This window comes from Mus musculus, chromosome 13 (assembly GCF_000001635.26).
Source record: "Mus musculus strain C57BL/6J chromosome 13, GRCm38.p6 C57BL/6J".
Taxonomy (NCBI): domain Eukaryota; kingdom Metazoa; phylum Chordata; class Mammalia; order Rodentia; family Muridae; genus Mus; species Mus musculus.
Genome location: NC_000079.6, coordinates 113,935,047 through 113,947,915, shown reverse-complemented (window position 1 = coordinate 113,947,915; position 12,869 = coordinate 113,935,047). Strand labels below are relative to the sequence as shown.

Here is a 12,869-nt window from a genome sequence, read left to right as displayed (position 1 = left end):
CCATTTTAGTCCTGCTACAACCAGGGTGAAGACAACCTAGTGAATGTTAAAACCAAACCACCACACTGACACGAACACAATAAACTCAGTGTGGGGAGCAATAGAGCTTTTTGATGGAACTGAAGAAAACAGCTGTGTTTACATCAGTTTGGGGCCCGGGAGTGACTACATTTCAACTCTGCACCGGCAGAAGCTGCCTGCAGCCTTTCCCTTTGGGTTGGATGGTTTCCAGTGCTCACAATCCAATCCTCTTACCACTCTCTCATGGACACACACACAGAAGGAGAAATGACTAGAAAAATTTAGGTCGGTTCAAAGATATGCCTAAATAATTTTGATCTTTTGTCTATTTCTACACTTAAGACACAACTACCTCAGCTCTCAGCACCACAACTACTTAAAGGGATTTTCATTTGTTAAAAATCGCAATTACTCCAACAATAGCTTAAATGTTTGTGAAGTAGACTCTGTAGACTGAAAAGAGCAACAGCATCACAGATAAGCCACGTTTGAGAAACCTTAACCTATGCACATTGGGCAGATCAAGGCTCTACCCTGCTCTGACAATTAAATTCCCAACAAAGATACCTGCGTTTTTACCTTCCTGGAGTCTAGCCATTCCAACAGGCAGACTCAGCCTCATTAATACAACAGAAGTTAAATGATTATCTAAATTGGCTTGGAAAATTTGGGAAGAAAAATAGAAAAAGAATAAATAAAATTAGCACTCTGCCCTCTTTTCTAAATTATGAACTTGTTAATAATATATTCATCTCACCTTTGCTCTGGCAAGCAGCCACCAGATTTAAGATTAAGAAGTCTTTAAAAATGACGTAGACTCTAAATTTGCAATCTGTCATTAGCCCAGAGGAAAATGAGAACATGGAGCCAGACATGGTGGTGCACACTTCTAGTCCCAACACTTGGTAGGTAGAGGTAGGTGAATCTCTGAGTTCAAGGCCAACCTGGTAAAAATAGTGAGTTCCAGGACAGCCAGGGTCACATAGGGAGGCCCTGTATCAATCAATCAATCAATAAAAATCAGACAAACAAAAAAAGAAAAAGAACAGAGGTACAGAAGGGTCCTGGTTTAATATCCAACACCATGTAACAAAACCGCCCAGAAGACCACAGAAATGAACGCACAGCAGTGGATTCCCCACTACAGAGGTCACCGATGGCAACTAGTAGACAGACAGAATATATATTATTACACCTTCTTATATACTACTTTAGATAAAAATGACTTAAAAGAATGAAAGGGGGAAATGCCTTACTTTTTATTCCCTCTAAGGCCTGGCTGGAAAACGGACGCACAGGTATAGTCTGGATAACAGAGGGCTTGGGTAAGATCAGCCCAGCGAGACGAACTGAAGTCTTAAAGGACGGTAAACAACCCAAAGCGGTACCGCACACCCGGAAACACACATACACAGTGGATTTCAAACTGCAATTATTCCCCTTGCTTTAGAGGCAGACACTTCCGAGTGGACTTCCTTTCATGTTAATGCTGCCCTTACTTTCCCTCTTCTTGCTGCTTTCTATGAAACCTGCTCCCTACCAATGGCAGAGCCATCCATTTTCAACCTTCCGCAAAATCAAGGTTGGAGAGAGGACCCCCCACCGAGATGGTTTTGAGATCACCTTAGCATGAACCACAACTGGGCTATGCTGAGAGATTTCTCACTCTTTATATAATGTATCTGCCGTGCATATTTCTTTTTCATTAATTGCACGCTGCTGCACAGACAGATTAACTCTCGTTTCTTCTATTAGCAAGCAACGAGGTTTTGAAACACTGCATATTAAATCAACAGACCTGAAAACACCTTAATCTTAGCATTTTAAGTTCTTAATATGCAGCCCTAATGATCAGTTGTATGTGATTATGTGGCAACTGCTAGAGTTCTTTCTCAGTCTTTTCTTTGGGTCTATGCTAATTGGAAGAAAGGGAACCCAAAGGACAAAATGCAAGATCCCACCAGAAATACATATACAATGGTTTTTAACCTGAGATGATTAAAACCATCTCTATTTTAAGATAACACAGCATGTTTTCTTTGTTTTACATATATGACTGACAACTAGGGATCTGTGCAAATTTAACAGAATTCGATAAGATTCACATATGTATGCCTGTGAAACCATTCACTAAACACAGACAATAAATATATCTGATCACCTCAAAAGTGTTCTATGGCCTCTTTATGCCTTCTTCTTTCTTTATTCTTCTCTTCTTTCTCTCTATCCACAGGCAACCACTAGCCATTCGGGTACAAAATATTAGTTTGCATTTCCATAAACATATATATTACATATTATACTACATTTTATGTAATATTACATAATAAATTATACAAATTACCCTATACAATTGCATTTTGTCTGCCTTCTTTCACTAGACCTATTTTGAGACCCATCTCTATCGGTACAGGTTCCAATGTCTTATTTATTTTCATTAATGAATAGCAATCTACCGTACAGATGCACTGTAATTTTTCTGTCCACTAATGAGTGTCACTTTCTGGTGTAGCAAAATGAAGTTCCTATGAACATTTACATACAAGACTTTACTTGAAAATGATCTTTATGGTTTATTTTTATCATAAGGTTCTTGTTGCTTTCCCCATCTCCGGTTATTTTACTCTTAGAACACTATGGTTATGACAAAATTGGTGTATCTTCCCCTTTTAGAAACGATGAAAACTACATTGTTTTTATATATTTATATTTGAGTACACTGTGGTTGTCTTCAGACACACCAAAAATGTACATCAGATCCCATTACAGATGGTTGTGAGCCACCATGTGGTTGCTGGGACTTGAACTCAGGACCTCTGGAAGAGCAGTCAGTGCTCTTAACCACTGAGCCATCTCTCCAGCTGCCCATTCTACATTATTTTATACTTCTACTGGCAATGTGGGCAAGGTGTCAGTTCTGTATCTCATGGTCCAATTACTTCCACTTTAGATAGACAATAACATAGATGCAGTACTTTAAATATCTGCATCTCCCTCAGTAGATGGTACCCATCTCTGTAAGCCAATATTTGAGATAAGTGTACAAAATCCCTTTGTCCACTTTTATAGGATGTTTTCTTATTATTTAATTTTACTTTTATTTTTCTCACTGGGATCCAAGTCCTTTACAAGAATTTACAAATAAGGCTTTTTTTTTTTTTTTTTTTTTTTTTTTTTTAAAGTTATGGCTTGTCTTTCTTGATCTTTCAAAGTACAGAACTCTTTAAATATAAGGAAGACTCTAAAAGATCTTATGTCAACTAACCGTCACAAAGATTTTCTCATATTTTGTTTCACCTGAAAGTTTTAAGGGCTTTGGTTTTTGTTGTTGTTGTTTGTTTTGAGTTTTAAACCAAAGAGTGAAGCCATTTAAATTTAAATTTTGTTTATGGTACAAGGTTACTGTCTTGAAATCTTGTTTGGTGCCTTTTCCCTTGTCTAATTTCCTTTAATTGGTCTCAATTAGAAAGCACAAATATGATAACTGACATAAATTTATGTATATTTCAAAGGAACATATATTTTTGATTGGAGTATAAAATACATGATTATCAGAACAGGAAGTCACACGTAGACCCTCTCTCTCTCTCTCTTGCAGCCATCACAGGATAGGCAGCCATCAAAACAAAGTTCAGTCCCTTTGTGACTTCTGACTAAAGCAAGAACCACAGAGGGCATCTCAACGAACATTGTCACATGTGAAGAAAGGCCATGTCTTCCTCTCTTCCCAAAAAGCTGAGACAGAAGTTAGAATGTTCAATCTATGCCTGTTTGAAAGGTTAGTGAAGTTTGAGTTACCCAAGGGCACTACAAAGACAAGGAGACAGGCAAAGTGGTCCAGGTATACAGAACTGTCATCTATACTGAACGGTTGCAGCAAGCAAAGGAGAATGAGTGGGACAGCATGCCCTGTGGGCATTCACCCCAGCTAGGTGGGCATCAGGAGGCTAAGGCTCGACAAAGACCACAGAAGAATACTAGAAAGAGAAGTCAAGTTTTGACAAGTGGGAAAGGAGAAGGGTAAATAAATACAAGAAAGAAATGACTGAGAAGATGCAGGAGTAGAGGAGAGCCATACACAACTCCCATTAAAGACTGCTCAAGTAAAATAAATAAGTAAAAATAAAAAATACATAATTATCAATTAGACCAAGATTATTAACTTACTATTCAAATGTTTTAGTGTTTTAGTTTGCAATTGGTTGTCTCTGAAAGTCAGGGGAAATTCCTCTCCTGATTATGAATCTGTTAGTTCTTTTTCTAGGTTCCTCACCTTTGGCTTTCAGAATTATAGAGCTGAGTATTTTAAAAGTTTGTGGTTCCTGAGCGATCTTAGTGTAGTGGAGTGAAATCTTTGTAGTCTACGCAACAATAACTGTTCGAGTTCATCTGAATTAACATGACTTTTAAGTACTTGATTTTTCAATGACATTCTTAGGATAACATTTCTACAGCCTCATTTTTTTTTTTTTAAATCTTATCACACACCTCACTTAACTGTCTTTGAAAATTATAAGGTTATTTTTATGGCATTTAAAAAACTATTTACGTTTATTATGATACCTGTGCTTTTTATTTATCATAGCTTTTGCTGATTTTATTTTTTCCCCGAATTTATCATGTTTTCTTTATATTTCCTTTCATAAAAAATTTTATTCTTTAGGGACTGACAAGATAGATCAGTGGTGCCTCTTTGCAGAACCCAGAGGGTGGTTTACAAATGTCAGTGATTCCGAATCCACAAAATTTGACGCACACGCTTATAGTTAGGGAAAACACTTATACCCATAAAATATACCAAATAAAAATCTTTAAAAATTCATTCTTTAAAAACGAAGTTTTCACGGAACAAATGCACATGATTCTGGGGGACCTCATTCACTGTCTAAGTTTATTATATGATTTGAACATACAGCCTTTTGAACTGTTTTTAAAAATCCACTAATAAATATTTCACTCAATTTTTACTGTTGCTATACACCCTTACATAAACTTGAAATTTTCTTTCATTAATTATAGTCTATATTCAATGTAATAATAGGTCCTATAGTTCTTCCCCCTTATCTGCCTCTAACTTCATCCATGTGACATATGACACATATACATCACACACATACACATATGACTATCAAGTAATGTGTGTGCACATGCACGTGCCTGTGATAGCATAATTAACCATTTATTTTTATTCCCACTTGGTACTCAGAAACATTAAATATGAATACTCAATCATCCATGCCCCACTTCTGTTATTATTTCATTTACCCCCCCCCCCATGCTTTCAAAATATTTGTTCTGTATGGCATTCTGATAAAATTCTCTAGCTCAATCTGTAGTTTCAATAATTCATACGTAAGTCGTGTCAACATTTTTACTTAAAATTTTAAAGTCCAATTTAAATTTCTAAGTTCTGTGTTTGATTCTTTCCCATGAATGCAAAGCCTTTCTATAGCTCTCCTAGCATCTCCTGATCACTCCATTATCTCCAGGTCTTTGATACATTCTCTTCCCATTTTGGATTGGGTATCTTTCCTTTATGGTGTTGACTTTGTTCATACTGTGGTGTGTCATAATTACATGCTCCTCTTTGTTTGAGAGTATCTGTCTGCCAGCTCTTTTGTTTACCACTGTCTGTTTGCAGTGATTAATGGGGACAGACAAGTGGCTTGTCTCCTGTGTGTGTGGGCTTTCTAACCCACCTGGCAGTCAGTATATATTGAGACACTGCCCTACCTCTCTGGGTCTAGCACCCACAGTCAAGGATTTAGTTTGTGGGTAAACACAGCTGCTATCCACTACTTAGTGCAAGGAGAAAAGAAAAATAAAGGCACGGCTCCAAATGTGGAGTTCCAATTAATAACTCTGATGAGCGCTTTGATTAATAGTCCCGATGAGTTCTTCTTCTAGTTCATGCCTCCATTGTCTGTGTCTTAAGCTTTGTCCTGTGTTCCTTTCTTTGTTACCGATTTAATTCTATCTTGGTTATAGATTTAATTTGCCATTGTTTGATAATTTTCACACGAAGACACACACACAGCATTCAATACCATGAGTTTGGGTACAGGAAGGGAAAAATAGAGACCTTTATTAAAAAAAAAAAAAACCCGGACTTTCAATTTTTAATCATGTAAGTTACTTAAATGTAATTACTTTATATGCTTATATTAAAATTCATAGCTAACTTTCTATAACAAAACTGCTCACACTAGTAGCTCTCAGGAGGACGCCCAAAAATAACGGTAACTTCAAGATTTAAATGATTGTGCATCTTCAGCAGTCTTTTTTACAATACTTCGGACCTCAGGAAATTAAAAATCAGTAAATATGTTAAATGATGCCACCACAATGTCGTCAGTCTGTTTTACTCAGTATTGGCTATGTCAGAGCTTCAATTTAGTTCGGAAAGTGATATATCATAAAGAGCATATTACTTCTTCACCGGTTGTCAAGATGCCACTACAACTATTGGTGTCTATCAAAGTCTGAGGGCTTACATAATCACTATGGCTGACACCTCTCTCCCACAAAAACATACAGAAAACTAGGCTGAAGGGTGAGCTAATGTATGTGTGTACATGAATCTATGCAGGAGGAATTGTATTCTTGAGGCTAGGTATATAATTGATATTAGATAACATGAAATAAATACTAACAAGCCAACTTTCTCCTTCGAAGGGATCTATCATTACTCTAGTATCTTGAGGAATAATTTAACAACGTACCCTCTGCCCTGAAACTGCTGTTATACATGTGTTCTTAATGCTCTGTAAGTCTCCCATCTTATCCCAGCCATACCCTGAGCCCATTGCTCCCCCCCATGACTTTGGTCCCATAAGTGTCTGTCTGCATTCTTCTCCTCTGTGAAGTCTCCTTTGTTTCATCTTAACCTAGACTGCATCCTGAACTCATTCCAGTTAGAGGGTAGATCTCAGTGTGTCCTGCCCATACAATACATAAAACGTACATATCTACCATACATATCTACCTGCATATACATATCTACCTGCGTATACATATCTACCTGCATATACATATCTACCTGCATATACATATCTACCTGCATATACATATCTACCTGCATATACATATCTACCTGCATATACATATCTACCTGCATATACATATCTACCTGCATATACATATCTACCTGCATATACATATCTACCTGCATATACATATCTACCTGCGTATCTACCATAACTGAAGGTAAACTAAGCAACTGAGATTGAGGCGGAAGGGAAAGGAAGAACCCGGGGCTGTAGCGCCCTCTGCAGTAGCTCAATAGCCAGGGTAAAGCACACGGAATGAGTTCCGAGGTCAGATGCATAGGTCATGTCATACTCCAGCAGGAGAGGAGCCACCAGGATCATCAGCTACCAGGAAAGAAAGAAAACTACTATGGGAAAGCCAAGGGCCTTGCCCAATGTCCCCATCCATGGCTTGTTTTGTTGGAGGAAAGTACTGGTCTCCTGACTTCCAGTGCTGTTGCTGCAACAACACACTGAAACCGAATACACAATGAAAATTGGTTGTTATTATGGTAAGCCCCGGGAGAAACGGTAATACCTATTCCCTTGTGAGAGACAAGAAGCTAAGCTGAGAACGCGGGACAAGTGTTCCAAGAAGAGGGGGTTGGTAGGGCTGCAAGTGGGGAACGACCCGAGCCTCTCAAACTGGGGAACAGTGCACCCTTCAGAAGCACATGAGATCCCTACTGTTGGGGGGTGGGGGTCAAAGGTGCAGGAAACAAGTTTCTAGAATAATCTTTATGTATATCGTTTTAGAAGTGTTCTGTTCAGTACTACACTGGACTATGACCAAAAAGATAGATTTTTTTTTTTTTTCAAATTTCCTAGGGCACTTCTCCAGGAGAAAACAAAAAATTAAGGTCAGGTCTGCAAGAGCCAGTAAAAGACTTCTGGGCCTCTAGATTCATTTCTTTGGCTCTGCTGGCTGTTTGGCTCTGCTTTCCCTCAGCAAGTGTAAAAAAAGCTTGAACACCACCACCCCGGGATCCTGTTCAACCAATTCAGATAGCTGTGGCCTTTTAACGCCCATCCAAGTGACTTGGCTTTATCCCAACATCATTTCCCCTAGTATAGCCTAGGATTAAGTGATAGAGTACCTGGCCCAGGGAGCCAAGAGTCAACGGGCTATGCCTAGTAAAGAAAGGCCTGCTTATTTTCTCAGATAAGGAAATAAATGATACTCTATCAAGAAGCTTCGATCATTCAACACGCCCCATGGCAATATAGGCCCGTGACTATAAAAGGAGAATTAGTGAATGCACCACTGTCCATTCTTAAAGCATCTTTCCCAAGGAGTTTTAGGCAATTTAATTTTTCTCTTCCGGCTCAATCCCTTGGGAAATAAAGCTGGGGTAATGTATTAAAGCTTGCATTTTACAGATATCAAGACATAGCAAGAGGCTCCGACACAAAGTGGCAGGCTGTCCTGAGAGGCCGCTCCTTGCAGAGCAACATTTCTTCCGTACAATTCTGTAACAGATACAGAACATTCGTATTTTCTTGGGTATAGCTCCTTACACTTCCCTTAACTGGATGGTTCTGCAGTATCCTGGGAGCACTGTCTTATCTAGGCCCCCTTCTGCGTTATCACGTTCTCTTGCCTTGGACACGGTTCCTTGTCCCCTTTACCCCCTACACCCATCTCTGCGGATGTCTAGAACTTTTTTTCAAATGACATACTGCTCTGATAGCAGCAAGACATTCTGGGACCCCACCGGTCTCCCAGGTCACAGCTACCTCTGCACGTCTATATGACTATATCCTTTCTTTTTCCAGCACAAAATCAACTCTCTGGCTTCCACTATCTTACATCTAATCCACTATCATAACCCTAAGAATTAACAAAGTATTTGTAAGGATGTCCTGAGCCTTTTCCCCCACGTGAGATGGACAAGAAGTTTGTCCCCAGACAGCTTCTGGAGAAATTAACAAATACAAATACGCTGGACAGATGAAATAGCACCCAGAGATAGGCAGCAGGGCAGCTACTCGCACCTTTCCCTAGGAGGAGCACCTTTCCCTGTGAGGAGGCAGTTCCTCCAGGCAAACAAGGAGGCAGGACACAGTCAACATCTGTTTCCCATAACAGCTGGCTGCTCAAAGACACGGCCTTAAAAAATGGCTGAGCTGACAATCCTGAAAAACCCTTCGGTGACAACCGTGCCAGAGCTAGCCGCGGATGCAGACAACTCGCCCTCGCTACTGTTCTTTGCTGCCTTCTTTTCCTTACAGGGTCTGGGACCACAAACAACAAAATGAGACCCTCAAGGATTTTTTTTTTCCATTTGATTGACAACTAGCAGCCATGACTACTATGGACAGTATCAGGGACAACTAACTGCATGTTGGCTTTCCTTTACCTTTCTGAAGGTCACCTTCAAACACAAGACTGGCAAAGAGGATGCAGGGTGGGAGTTGAGGTGGGGGGGGGGGGGAATGGAGAAACCATTCAGACATAACCTGTTAGAATATTTGCGGGGAGGGGAGGAGAGGACAAGTCTTTCGGCAAAATCATTCACAGTTTCAGAATTCAGTTAAGGAATATTAAACTGTCTATTTTATCAATAGATTAAAAAAAAAAAAGAAACAAGTTTGCTAAGAAATCAAATTTTCATCTCTGTATGCTATCTACTCATACATGAGATTTCCAATTGTTAAAAGGTTATCCATGAATGCATAAATTTTGTAGATTTAAGACCTGCAAGCTTTAAAGATGAGACACTATCTGAGCTGTGATGTCACTGCAGAGTAGACTATGCCGTTAGCTCAGTTAGACATTAGATAAGTCACTTACCTTGGATACCGTGAATTACAAGAGCTAAATAGAGAACCATTAGGAGGTGAAAATAGACAAGAGATCTTTCAGGTAAAACTTAAAAACAGAGTTATGGTGGTGGGATGGAAAAGGGCAAAAATAAAAAAGTTGAATATTAGCTCCTGTGGAGTGCTAAATGAATGTGCTCTCTCTTCCCGGTGGCCATTTGGTGCAATAACGGGAAATATAACATAACTGAAGAAAAGAGTACGTTGTTGGGTGTGGGGGTTGAAGGGGCAAGAGTGGAAGGAAGGAGGGCGAGATGGAGGGGGCAGAACAGGATAAAAAAGGACGAAAGAGGTTTACCTGAAATTTGTTAATTTAAAAGACCATGAGGGAAAAGTTGAAATTTTGTTTGTTTTAATTTGTGTGTGTGTGTGTGGGGAGGCGGGGTGGTATGGTTAGGAGAGTACTGAGAATATAATTTTACTGATCACAAATCTTGCATAATATTAGTTATAGGCCAGGCCCTCACGAGATGACTCGACATAGAAACTACTGTCACATTTTACAGACAAGAAAATCCTCAGGAACATAGATGGGCCCAGAATCAAACATCATGACTGAGTTTGGAAACTAGTCCCCGAAGGAGAAAAATCCACTCAAAGAATAATCCATCTGGCCATCCGGGAGCCCTGCTGGGTACGGCCTGTGCTCCCTCCTGCTTTTCCTTTGAGGAGTGTGTTCTCACTTCAACATCTGAGAAGAGGTCCAAGGGTAACAGGGTAAATATGACTGGAATAGTCTTTAATAGATGTATACAAATGTCTCAATGAGATCCCTTATGATATATAGAGATAGAGATCATATACATATACATATACATATACATATACATATACGTTAACAGAACCATTGGCATAACCAGTGCGTCCTAGCGAGGGTGACAGGGAAGCTGCAGAGGCCAAGCTATTGTGGACACTGAAAACAACTGGCCCGTCACACCCGTCCAGCTGCACTGCTTGCTCTCTTTCTGTCACCATTTCTCTAAAACTTTGGTCACTGTTTTGACCCATTCGTTTCATGATTTTTCCAAACTTCCATTAATTTCCTTTGGGTGTATTCAGGGTCACCTACCTCTGCCACCATACCTATAGAGGCTGTGTTTTACTTAGACTGATTCTCAGCGTGTCCCTGGGCACACGGTGATCGAATACTGTGTTAAACTGTGGAGAAACTGATCTGACCGAGAATCACAAAACAGAAATGAAAAATAGCATTCCATTATGCATCCCTATATAGCATATACCTTCCGCATATATGTGATATATACACATTCGTACAAAGCATGGACCCCTTATAGGTACAAACATCGTTTGTTACTAAGATGACCAGAGGTGAATTTCATTAAACTTAGCCCCAGTATTCATTGTTATTTCATCTTGTTCCCTAATGAGGAGAACACTAGTTCATATCCTTTCAATGTTAAGACAGTAAGAAATTTAACTTAAGGTTGGGAAGGGGAATGATAGCAAGCCTTGGAATGGCCTGGAAGGACAGAGCGTGTGTCTGCAGGTTGGTGGGGAGGAACAGGGCACGCCACTCTCCTGCGTAAGCCCTGGATGGAAACAACTCTGCACTTCCTCCTGACACCCTGCGGCTTCCTCAGCTCCCACCAACCGCCCACTGTGATCATCTCCCTTCTTGGGTGCTCCCTTGAATTTTGCATTCTTCTCTACCCTGAAAAACTGACTGGATTCCAGGGACCATCTCTCTGAGCAGCCTAGTGCTGGTGTGTACAAGTCAGCTGCCATCCCAGAGCCGTCCTGAAACGTTCAACCCTTTCCTCTGGGCTTACCATACTTGATCAAGTCGTTCCCAGGCAACTCGACTTTACTAAGCTATACTTCTCCCTAAATGGCTGCTGTGGAGAGGATTTCCTCAGCACCTAGACATACTTTAAATCCCCCAAAGAGTTGACTTCCTTAAATGTGCCCAGGTTCCTTCCAGAGTGAGATAAAATGGAGAACCCAACCCTAATTTCCACTAAATAAACAAGTGGGTAACTCATCCAAAAATCACCTCCCTTGACAGCCTGCCCCTGACACTAGGAAACAGATACACAAATGGCACTATGAAGCCTTCCTTCTCCTGAGATGGTTACTCAATGGCAACAGGGATGTTGAACTTGGCAGAGGAATAGTAACGTATGGTTGGGCCAGAAACTTGCTCTTCCACACGAATGTACACACAAACCCCATTATCATTAGCCTGGAACTAACTAGCCTACTTGCTCCAGTCCCGGAGGCTCCTATGCTACCTATGCTACTTATAGGTACAGCATGGTACCTATGCTGTTCCACCTCCTAACAGCAAGTAATGAATTAAAACGTACCCACCAAACACCTATGGCTCCTCTCCATTGTAATTTCCATCTCATCAAACTGTCAGGACAGTTTTGTTTGTAGGGAAAATACACCTCCTTGAGAAGAGACATACACCTATCCTACACATCCCCACCCATCCGAGGTCATCTTTCGCTGTGCTCAGTTTCAATGGCATATGGGCGACATTAGTTTCAATCATTCGTTTTCCTGAAATGTTAAGAAACATTCACTATTCATTTCACTCAAATAAACATTTTATACAATAAATCCCTTGCCAATTCACAAATTTGATGCTATCCCTGATGAATGTTCAATGAAAGTCTTTTTTCTAACTTAGCCTAATAATTAAAGCCAAGACACTGACTTCTCAAACCACACACTTAGAGCCTCTAGATTTTTATATTAGAATCTATGACTCCGAAATGTCTACAAATATTATTGTCACAGGCAGAATAGCTAGCAGAAATCAAAGCAGTCTTCAAATAGTCAACCTATGAGAAAGCAGTCATAAAACTTTTTACACCGAAGTTATAACAAGGATGTTTGTGTTTTACTGTTTGGCTGCTTCCTGGCTAAAGATCAACATTCATGTTTCTAGGATATTGTAGAATGGTAACACCAGGCATCTTAAGAGAAAACTATAACTGCTCAGCCACAGCTGCTTTCCAATACCGATGC

The 12,869-nt window shown here is 39.9% G+C and overlaps 1 protein-coding gene across 5 annotated transcripts in view; it reads right to left on the bottom strand.

Moving 5' to 3' along the window:
- The window catches only part of Arl15 (ADP-ribosylation factor-like 15), a 362,957-nt gene that overhangs the window by 209,547 nt on the left and 140,541 nt on the right, over positions 1-12,869 (bottom strand). The window lies entirely within an intron of this gene.